The sequence below is a fragment of the Schistocerca piceifrons genome, chromosome 1, assembly GCF_021461385.2.
Source record: "Schistocerca piceifrons isolate TAMUIC-IGC-003096 chromosome 1, iqSchPice1.1, whole genome shotgun sequence".
NCBI lineage: Eukaryota > Metazoa > Arthropoda > Insecta > Orthoptera > Acrididae > Schistocerca > Schistocerca piceifrons.
Genome location: NC_060138.1, coordinates 513163140 through 513174183, shown reverse-complemented (window position 1 = coordinate 513174183; position 11044 = coordinate 513163140). Strand labels below are relative to the sequence as shown.

The 11044-nt window shown below is 44.7% G+C and overlaps 1 non-coding gene across 1 annotated transcript; it reads left to right on the top strand.

Annotated features, from left to right (window-relative positions):
- Positions 1 to 10061: 10061 nt before the first annotated feature.
- Positions 10062 to 10136, top strand: Trnat-ggu. The gene has a single exon. It is a non-coding gene; the product is annotated as a tRNA-Thr (tRNA).
- The last annotated feature ends 908 nt before the right edge of the window (positions 10137 to 11044 follow it).

The following is an 11044-nucleotide window of genomic DNA, read 5'->3' as shown; positions in this document are numbered from 1 at the left end:
GAGGAAGAAGTCTGATGGGGCGAGGCCCAAGAATCTTGCCAAGTGTAATGTTGAGTGTGCCGTATTGCGACCACCAAGCAGGCACTAAAGCGCTACATCCTGGTTAACTGCTAGATGCGAACGACAGGATGGCACAGTACTAGGTACCTGAAATCAGCACAGTTGTAATGATGGTCATCCACTTCACCACAGATCTAGTTATGCATGCTTAATGATCACTGAACATGTGCTACAGACATCTACACTCATGCTCATAAATTAAGGATAATAGCAGAATGTGGTGCCACACAACATGGCACTACACAAAACTGGCTCTAATAGCATAGGCGCAGAGGGAACGCACACGACACACATCTGTAAGTCCACGGTATTGGTGATAAGTTGAGAAAACCCTCCCAAAACACATGCGCTACAAAACGACACTGTTTCCTGCCCATTTACTCCGACATAAATATGTGATATGATCACCATGCACACGTACACAGGCCGCATAACGGGTTGGAATACTCTGGCTCAGGTGGTCGAGCAGCTGTTGGGGTATAGCCTCCTATTCTTGCACCAGTGCCTGTCGGAGCTCCTGAAGTGTCCTAGGGTTGGTTCAAATGGCTCTGAGCACTATGCGACTTAACTTCTGAGGTCATCAGTCGCCTAGAACTTAGAACTAATTAAACCTAACTAACCTAAGGACATCACACACATCCATGCCCGAGGCAGGATTCGAACCTGCGACCGTAGCGGTCGCTCGGCTCCAGACTGTAGCGCCCAGAACCGCACGGCCACTCCGGCCAAGTGTCCTAGGGGTTTGAAGACTTGTAGTGATACGTCGACCGAGAGCATCCCAGACGTGCTCGATGGGGGTTAGGTCTGGAGAACAGGCAGGCCACTCCATTCGCCTCATATCTTCTGTTTCAAGGTACTCCTCCAAGATGGCAGCTCGGTGGGGTCGTGTGTTATCACCCATCAGGGGGAAGGTGGACCCACTGCACCACTGAAAAGGCGGACATACTGGTGCAAAATGACGTCCCGATACACCTGACCTGTTACAGTTCCTCTGTCAAAGACATGGAGGGGTGTACGTGCACCAGTCATAATCCCACCCCACACCATCAAACCACGACCTCCATACAGGTCCCTTTCAAGGACATTAAGAGGTTGGTATCTGGTTCCTGGTTCACGCCAGATGAAAACCCGGCGAGAATCTCGGTTCAGACTATACCTGGACTTGTCCGTGAACATAACCTGGGACCACTGTTCCAATGATCATGTAGTGTGTTCTCACTTCATTATGAGAATAGATAGAAAAGCCGATTCCGGAAGCAGTTACGACAGTCAGCTGTTCCTGATGTAGACTATGAAGATAATCGTTGAAAACTCGAGTTTTTATTCTAACCTGGTGCGCTGAGGATCCAATAAATTTTTGTTTCCAATCATTTCTCCGTCGTCTGCCTGTCTCCCTTGAACGCATATATACATACACCCACCCACATACACACACACACACACACACACACACACACACACACACACACACACACACAATAAGTGATCTGAACTTCATACGTATTTTATATTCAAATGATACGCTTCATTTCAGGAGATGAGTTCCTTATCAAAACTTTATCTACCAGTCCGTAGAACCATGTAATAAGAATTGCGAAACATCCTATGTGTATATCTTCTGGTAAACCTTCCGGGATGTAAGGTCGTGGTCCATGAAACTCTTCAGCTCCTAACGTTTCGTCCAGAGCTGATACCTTGCATAGTTGCGTATATGATCGATGTAGTTCATATGTGTACTTTTGTTTTCATAATGCATTACGCTACGCTAACGTCAATTATGACTCCACTTTAAGTGAAATGTGCACTTCTGAATATGCTATTTTACATCTCCAGATTGCCGGTATCTCAACATTTGGTTTTCATGGTGTGTTTTAGGATAATGGCCTCAGAAATTTTCAAAACAAATCAACTCTTACACCTGCCATGTAGACCATCATTGTTGCTAAAATCTTGATTATTTTTATATTTTCTAGTTGCTGTTTCGAGATTTTACTTTTGTGCAGGCGAATTTTCGAAAGTCTCAAAGCATGAGCTAAGGCTGATCTACCTGTGGGCAAGCTTTCAGATTTCTGGACGTGAGAGCCCACGCATTACGGCTGAGCGCTGTGAGAGAAGCCGCCGCTACCTGAGCTGCACGTGCGCGGCGCCCTGCCCGGCCTGCACGGCCTGCTGGTACTCCTCGCGCGCCTCCTCCTTCCCCTTCACGTACGCCTCGTACGCCTTGCCGTCCATCTCTCTGCAACAACACAACACGTCACCTTACAGTGCACACCCTGTCACTGGCGTTATTCGTGACACCACACGTAAGAGAAGTTTCACTGACAGCAGGCTGCTAGCGCGTCTGCAACTCACATGACGAATCCCGATATGAAGGCGGTCTCCGGCAGGACGGCGTCGAAGCTGATTTCTCTGGACACGTTGGCTGTGTTGGCCACCCTGCTGGTCACCGCAGTCTTGGCGTACCGGTTCCGCACGTGGCTCACCACATGGAGGCTGTACACGTCCGGCGGTGGATAGTCCTGAAACCAGGCTCAACTTCAGTATCGTAGCAAGCATTCTCATTGCTTCCCCTTTCCCCTCGTTTCCTTCAATTTTTTGTCCTATTCTTCTGCCTCATTTCCCCCATCCCTAATTAACGCACATTCACTCCGTGTTTCACACCAGAGTAAAATATTGTTCATGTTCCAGAACTTCACTTGATCTGATATCTTATTGACAGTGCTACTTGTCTCATTAATGGACTAATTGATTGTTTGTTGACAGTTGACCCTTGGTCACACTGCCATCTCTGATGTGAATTGGTGACTTTTCTAGCATCTAGTCCTTCCCACAAAGAGTTAAGAAACGATGAATTGATGTTGATTACAAGAACAAGTTCGAGATATAAAAGAGTTTACGGATCAAATAGTTGCAATCTAGGGGTTCCCAGATTACATAATTAATGAGTTGGTAAATTTGGTAGTAGTATTTCCCCCACAAAGGTATTTTTCCTGCAATTCCAAAGCGATCGATATGTAGCCAAGAATTAGGACTTTTTATTCGTGGAGTCACCAAGAATCATACGCTCCCAAGTCCAGTCGGAAAGACTATTTACTAGAAATTTGTTGGTTTCGGAACATAGTGAAGGATAGCCTGTCAATCAGCTGCCATCTTAGTTGTCCGTATGCTGAACTTCATTACCTCGACGTTAGGCGTGCATGGGAATCTCACGAAACGAGTTCGCTTGCATCCCAGAAGACGTGTGCAATTTTGGCAGTTGCTGCAACAACACGTGCTCGCGTCGAGTTTTGCAACAATGCGACTGTTAGCTCGGCGATGCTTCTGCGGTAGGCAAGGCGCTCATGCGTCCGAGTCAGCCCTCGTTCTCCTTACTACCAGCCACATGGCTCAGCAACTACCTGTTTATTTACTTCCTATTAGTTCATCTCTCGGTACATCTAGTAATTTTTCCTAAGGACCGAAACGAGCTGTTGTTATTTTCTGTTGTGGTTTAAGTATGCTTTTCCCAGCGGATAACTTATTTGTGTCCATAGTAATGCATAATTGTTGATTCATGACCGTTCTCAGATTACGAACGCTGCCTCACCATCCCATTTGTGTCTGAAGCTAAAATACGGATTTTAAATTCAACTGCAGCAACTCTGAAATTCCTGTGTAACGCTTCCATCTGTGCCTAAGAATCTCATACAAGCCACTACTGAAACATCTACTGCAGACAGCGAACTCTGATTCTAACGGTCAAAGCCACTCGTAATATTTGTAGATAAACCATAATTTGCCTGTAAAACAGCAGGAAAGGATAACAGAGTGGCATGTACGCTAGTAATCATCAATTGGAATAAATTTCGTGTTTCCATTTTGATTAAAATTGTCCTTTGTAATAATCTTATCCCTCTTTTCATTTATTAATCTCGTCACTAGCGGTGATAAATTAACGCAGTAAACTTACCCAGGGCATTATACGTCTGAAACACATATTAGTCCAACAAGCTTATGTAACAGTCACCTACAATCTGAAACTCAATCCATTCATAGCCTTGCACCTCCTTAAGTTCACATGCGTAGATGCTTGATGTGTTTCCTCCGGCTTAAGTATATGGCAAATATATCGTTGGTCGCTCGGATATACTTCCCTAAAATAAGAGTATCGCGGGGTAATATTCAAATTTTGATTTGATTTTTACGTGTTAATTTATGTACTGAATTCTCTTCTACGTATAAAACATAATTTAATATGCTCGTGAGATGAGTTTCTCAGTTTCAAACTTATGTTGTACACATAACATGCTTGTCAGAATATATCGTTGATTTCCGCAAAGTAAGCTGAAATTGAAGCGTACCGAAGGGTTCCTTCAGCTGCCTAACTGCTAACGTTTCCCATCCTCGCCCTCGTTATCGCTTTTCCTCAGAAAGCGTCCTTATGTAATGGTCCAGGATTTAGTGTAGTTGACTGTTGCGTAATGGTAGACTACCTTTGGCGTCAAATTTATACTGCTGAGGAAAGCAGAGAGAGAAGAGAGCCATCACAGCTGATACCTGCCATAATGAAGTCTTATCGCCATCATGAAAACTGAGTGGCGTTTCTTTTTTGGGTCATCAGTCTTCTGACTGGTTTGATGCTGCACGCCGCGAATTCCCCTCTTGTGCCAACTTCTTCATCTCAGAGTAGCACTTGCAACCTACGTCCTCAGTTATTTGCTGGATGTTTTCCAATCTGTGTTTTCCTCTACAGTTTGTGCCCTCTACAGCTCCCTCTAGTACCATGGAAGTTATTCCCTCATGTTTTAACAGATGTCCTATCATCCAGTCCCTTCTTCTTGTAAGTGTTTTCCACATATTCATTTCCTCTCCGATTCTGATCAGAACCTCCTTCTTCCTTACCTTATCAGTCTAGCTAATTTTCAACATTCGATTATAGCCCCACGTCTCAGCTGCTTCGATTCTCTTCTGTTCCGATTTTCCCACAGTCCATGATTCACTAACATTCTCAGAAATTTCTTCCTCAAATGAAGGGCAATCTTTGATACTAGTAGACTTCTCTTGGCCAGAAATGCCCTTTTAACCGGGGATAGGCTGCTTTTCATGTCCTCCTTGCTCCGTCCATCATTGGTTATTTTGCTACCCAGGTAGCACAATTCCTTAACTTCGTCTACTTAGTGACCATTAATACTGATGCTACGTTTCTTGCTTTTCTCATTTCTGCTGCTTCTCATTACTTTCGTCTTTCTTCGATTTACTTTCAGTCCATATTCTTTACTCATTAGGTTGTTCATTCCATTCAGTATAACATGTAATTCTTCTTCATTTTCACTCAGGATAGCAACGTCATTGATATCCATTCACCTTGAATTTTAATTACACTCCTGAGCCTTACTTTTTTTTTCATCATTGTTTCTTCGATGCATAGATTGAACAGTAGGGGGGAAAGACTATACCCCTGTCTTACACCCTTTTTAATCCGAGCACTTCGTTCTTGGTTGTCCATTCCTATTATTCCTTCTTGGCTCTTGTACATATTGTATATTACCCGTCTCTCCCTATATCTAACCTCTATTTTTCTCAGAATTTCCGACATCTTGCACCAATTTTAGTTGTGTAACGCTCTTTACAGGTAGACAGATCCTATGAACGAGTCTTGATTTTTCTTTCGTCTTGCTTCCGTTATCAACCGAAACGTCAGATTTGCCACTCTGGTGCCTTTACCTTTTCTAAAGCCAAACTGATTGTCATCAAGCACATCCTCAATTTTCTTTTCCATTTTTCTATATATTATGCTTGTCAGCAACTTGGATGCATGAGCTGTTACGCTGATCGTGAGATAATTCTCACACTAGTCAGCTCCTCCAGTCTTCGGAAATATATGGCTGATATTTTTTCGAAAGTCAGATGATATGTCCCCAGACTCATGCACTGTACGCACCAACTTGAGTAGTTGGTTTGTAGCCACTTGTCCCAATGATTTTTGAAATTCTGATGGAATGTTATGTCTCCCTTGTGCCTTATTTGATGTTAAGTCTTCCAAAGCTGTCTTAAATTCTGAATCTAATACTGGATCCCCTGTCTCTTCTAAATCGACTTATGTTTCTTCTCCTATCATACCTGGCAAATTTTCCCCCTTCAGTGTACTCTTTCCACCTATCCACTCTCTGATCTGCATTTAACAGGGCAATTCCCGTTAAAGTGCTAATGTTACCACTCTTGCTTTTAATTTCACTGAAGGTTGTTTTGATATTCCTATAGGCTGAATGCGTCCTTCCGACAATGAGTTCCTTTTCAGTTTATTCACATTTTTCAGACAGCCATTTTGTCTTAGTTTCCCTGCACTTCCTATGTATTTCATTCATCGGTGACTTATATTTCTGTGTTCCTGAATTTCACTGAACATTTTTGTATTTCTTTCTTTCATCGAGCAACTGAAGTATGTCTTCTTCATTCATGATTCCTTCGCAGTTAACTTCTATGTATCTATGCTTTCCTTTCCAACTTCTGTGACTGCCCTTTTCAGAGATGTCCATTCCTCTTCAACTGTACTGCCTACTGAGCTATTTCTTACTGCTGTATCTATAGCCTTAGAGAACTTCAAGCGTCTCTCGTCATCACCTAGTACATTTACATCCCACTTCCTCGCATACTGATTCTTCCTGACTAATCTCCTGAACTTCAGCCTACTCTTCATCACCACTAAATTGTGATCTGAGTCCATATCTGCTCCTGGATACGGCTTACAATCCAGTGCCTGATTTCGGAATCTCTGTCTGACAATGATGTAACCTAACTGATATCTTCCCGTACAACCCGGTCTTTTGGAAATATACCTCCTCCTCTTATGATTCTGGAACAGAGTATTCACTACAACTAGCTGAATTTATTACAGAGCTCAATTAAGTCTTTCTGCTCTCTCATTCCTTGTCCCAATCCCATATTCTCTTGTAACCTTTCCTTTTACACCTTTCCCTACAACTGCATTCCATTCCCACATGACTGTTAGATGTTCATCTGCCTTTATGTACCGTATTAACCTTTGAATATCCTCTTACACTTTTTCTATCTCTCCATCTTCAGCTCGCGACGTTGGCATGCATACCTGAACTATCGTTTCCGGCGTTGGTTTGCTGTCGATTCTGACAAGAACAACCCTAAACTGAGCTATAGACCGGGTGATCAAAAAGTCAGTATAAATTTGGAAACTGAATAAATCACGGAATAATTTAGATAGAGATGTACAAATTGATACACATGCTTGGAATGACATCGGGTTTTATTAGAACCAAAAAAATACAAAAGTTCAAAAAATGTCCGACAGATAGCGCTTCATCTGATCAGAATAGGGATAGTTAGCATAACAAAGTAAGACAAAGCAAAGATAATGTTCTTTACAGAAAATGCTCAATGCGTACACCATCATTCATCAACAATAGCTGTAGTCGAGGAATAATGTTGTGAACAGCATTGTAAAGCATGTCCGGAGTTATGGTAAGGCATTGGCGTCGGACGTTGTCTTTCAGCATCCCTAGAGAAGTCGGTCGATCACGATACACTTGCGACTTCAGGTAACCCCAAAGCCAATAGTCGCACGGACTGAGGTCTGGGGACCTGGGAGGCCGAGCATGACGAAAGTGATGGCTGAGTACACGATCATCACCAAACGACGCGCGAAAGAGATCTTTCACGCGTCTAGCAATTGGGGTGGAGCGCCATCCTGCATAAACATCGTACGTTCCAGCAGGTGTTTATCAGCCAGGCTTGCGATGATGCGATTCTGTAACATATCGGCGTACCTCTCACCCGTCACGGTAGCAGTTACAAAATCAGAATCACGCATATCCTCCAAGAAAAAAGCCCCGATAACGGTAGATGTGGTAAATCCAACCCATAATGTGACTTTCTCGTCGTGCAGTGGAGTTTCCACGACAGTTCTAGGAATTCTTGTAGCCCAAATTCTGCAGTTGTGGGCGTTGACAGGCCCTCGGAGCGTGAAATGAGCTTCGTCGGTCCACAACACGTTATTCAACCAATCGTCATCTTCCGCCATCTTTTGAAACGCCCACACCGCAAATGCCCTCCACTTCACTAAATCGCCAGGTAACAGTTCATGATGCCGATGGATTTTGTACGGATAGCATCGGAGGGTTCGCCTTAGTGCCAACCAAACAGTAGTGTATGGAATGCCGGTGCGACAAGCCACTGCACGAGCGCTGACTTCCCCGTGCATAGACGAACCCGCTACAGTCTCCATTTCTTCCTCAACTGTCTCAGCAGCATTACGCCTTGTGCTCCGTCGGCCACTACGGGGTCAATCGTCTAAACAACCCGTGGCTTCGAACTTCGAAATTATTCTCGCCACAGCTGCATTTGTCAACGGACCTTTACCCATTCGAATCCCCTTCCTATGGCGATAGGATCGTGACGCTGAACTAGCACATTCTCCATTCTGATAATACAGCTTCACTAAAAGCGCCTTCAGGTAACGTGAACATGCTGCGACCTGTGGCGTATCTGATTCTCTCTCTCATTGCAGCTCCTTTTATACACAACTCTCATGCGGAGACACCGACGTTTTGCTCTCCAGCGCCATCTGTCGGACATTTTGTGAACTTTGTTTTTTTTGTTTCTAATAAAACCCCATGTCATTCCAAGCTTGGTGTCAATTTTTACCTCTCTATCTACATTATTCCGTGGTTTATTAAGTTTTCAAATTTACACTGACTTTTTGATTACCCGGTACTTATATGGATATGGTGTCTGTTCTTTCGGACATGTCCGAAAGAACAGACACCATTGATGACCTGCAGCCGTCTAGAACTAAATTAGATTATACATCAATACCTTCAGCTGCTGACGGGCGTTGCTATATATCGACACGGACAGGTGAAAATGTGTGCTCCGACCGGGACTCGAACCCGGGATATCCTGGTTACATGGCAGACGCACTATCCATCTGAGCCACCGAGGGCACAGAGGATACTGCGACTGCAGGGCATGACATTCCTCTAGTGTGCGGATGCACACATATTACCCTAACTCTTACGGGACATGGTTCAAATGGCTCTGAGCACTATGGGACTTAACATCTGTGGTCATCAGTCCCCTAGAACTTTATTAAGTTTTCAAATTTACACTGACTTTTTGATTACCCGGTACTTATATGGATATGGTGTCTGTTCTTTCGGACATGTCCGAAAGAACAGACACCATTGATGACCTGCAGCCGTCTAGAACTAAATTAGATTATACATCAATACCTTCAGCTGCTGACGGGCGTTGCTATATATCGACACGGACAGGTGAAAATGTGTGCTCCGACCGGGACTCGAACCCGGGATATCCTGGTTACATGGCAGACGCACTATCCATCTGAGCCACCGAGGGCACAGAGGATACTGCGACTGCAGGGCATGACCTTCCTCTAGTGTGCGGATGCACACATATTACCCTAACTCTTACGGGACATGGTTCAAATGGCTCTGAGCACTATGGGACTTAACATCTGTGGTCATCAGTCCCCTAGAACTTAGAACTATTTAAACCTAACTAACCTAAGGACATCACACACATCCATGCCCGAGGCAGGATTCGAACCTGCGACCGTAGCGGTCACGCGGTTCCAGACTGAAGTGCCTAGAACCGCACGGCCACACCGGCCGGCCACGGGACATGGTACGAATGTCTTCCACGAGTAATGAGTGTGTTGGGTAGGGACACTACGAAGCCGGCCGCGGTGGTCTCGCGGTTCTAGGCGCGCAGTCCGGAACAGTGCGACTGCTACGGTCGCAGGTTCGAATCCTGCCTCGGGCATGGATGTGTGTGATGTCCTTAGGTTAGTTAGGTTTAAGTAGTTCTAAGTTCTAGGGGACTGATAACCACAGCAGTTGAGTCCCATAGTGCTCAGAACCATTTTTTTTTTTGACACTACGAATGTAATGTGTGGACTTATAAGGTGAGAATGTGGGTATCGCCGGAGGCGTGCGCGAGATAGTCCCTGCAGTCGCGCTATCCTCTGTGCCCTCGGTGGCTCAGATGGATAGAGCGTCTGCCAGGTAAGCAGGAGATCCCGGGTTCGAGTCCCAGTCGGGGCACACTTTTCACCTGTCCCCGTTGACATACGGTATATCAACGCCCGTCGGCAACTGAAGGTATTAATATATAATCGGATTTCAATACTGAGCTGTTCTTTGTAACACACTCTCTGCTCTACCTTTCTACTGATAACGAATCCAACTCCCGTTATAGCATTTCCTGCTGTTGTTGATATTAGCCTATACTCACCTGACCGCAAATGAATGTTTTCTTTCCATTTAACTTCACTGACCCTTACTATATCTAGATTGAGCCTTTGCATTTCCCTTTTCAGATTTTCTAGCTTCCCTACCACATTCAAGCTTATGGCATTCCATGCCCCAACTCGTAGAACATTACCCTTTCGTTCATTATTCAGTCTTTTTCTCATGGTAATCACCCCCTTGGCAGTCCCCACCCGGAGACCCGAATGGGGACTATTCCGGAATATTTTGCCAATCTACATGATACGTGTTCAATCAAAGGCTACATGTCCCATGGGTACACGTTATGTGTCTTCAATGCAGTGGTTTCAATTGCCTTCTGCATCTTCATGCCGTTGATCAGTACTGCTTCTTCCACCTTTAGGAGCGCTTTCCCACTCCTAGGACAAGACAGCGCCCTGAACCTCTGTCCGCTCCCTCCGCCAATTAATTAATTAATTTGTGGTAAGGTCTTATAGGACCAAGCTGCTGAGGTCATCGGTTCCTAAGCTTACACACTACTTAATCTAACTTAAACTAACTTACACTATAGAGAATACACACACACACACCCATGCCTGAGGGAAACTCGAACCTCCTATGGGAAGAGCCGCGAAGACCGCGACAGGACGCCCCAGACCGAGCGGCTACCCCGCGTGGCCCACTTTGACAAGGCCGTTGGTAGAATGAGGGTGACTTCTTATATCGGAAGTCCTCAGCGGTAA